Genomic DNA, 213 nt, shown 5'->3' with positions numbered 1-213 from the left:
GGGTGCACGAGTAAGGCTGGGAAAGAGGAGGGAAGAGAAAATAACAGATAAAAAGAAGATAGAAGGATTTGGATAGGGAACAGAGGAAGAAAAAGGGGGAAAAATACAGAAGTGAAGTATTTATTCACAAAACAAATTACAAGCTTAAACATAATTTTCGCTTCATCTTACAATTTACAAACATGGGCATTCAGATAGAAATGAAAGAAATGG

General features: G+C 35.2%; 1 protein-coding gene across 4 annotated transcripts in view; it reads right to left on the bottom strand.

Annotated features, from left to right (window-relative positions):
* Positions 1-213, bottom strand: part of LOC119586962 (adenosine kinase 1-like) — a 36,821-nt gene that overhangs the window by 14,450 nt on the left and 22,158 nt on the right. The window lies entirely within an intron of this gene.

Source organism: Penaeus monodon, chromosome 22 (genome assembly GCF_015228065.2).
Source record: "Penaeus monodon isolate SGIC_2016 chromosome 22, NSTDA_Pmon_1, whole genome shotgun sequence".
In the NCBI taxonomy this organism is placed as follows: Eukaryota; Metazoa; Arthropoda; class Malacostraca; order Decapoda; family Penaeidae; genus Penaeus; species Penaeus monodon.
The sequence above is the reverse complement of the archived record's forward strand: the minus strand, read 5'-3'. Positions and strand labels throughout refer to the sequence as shown.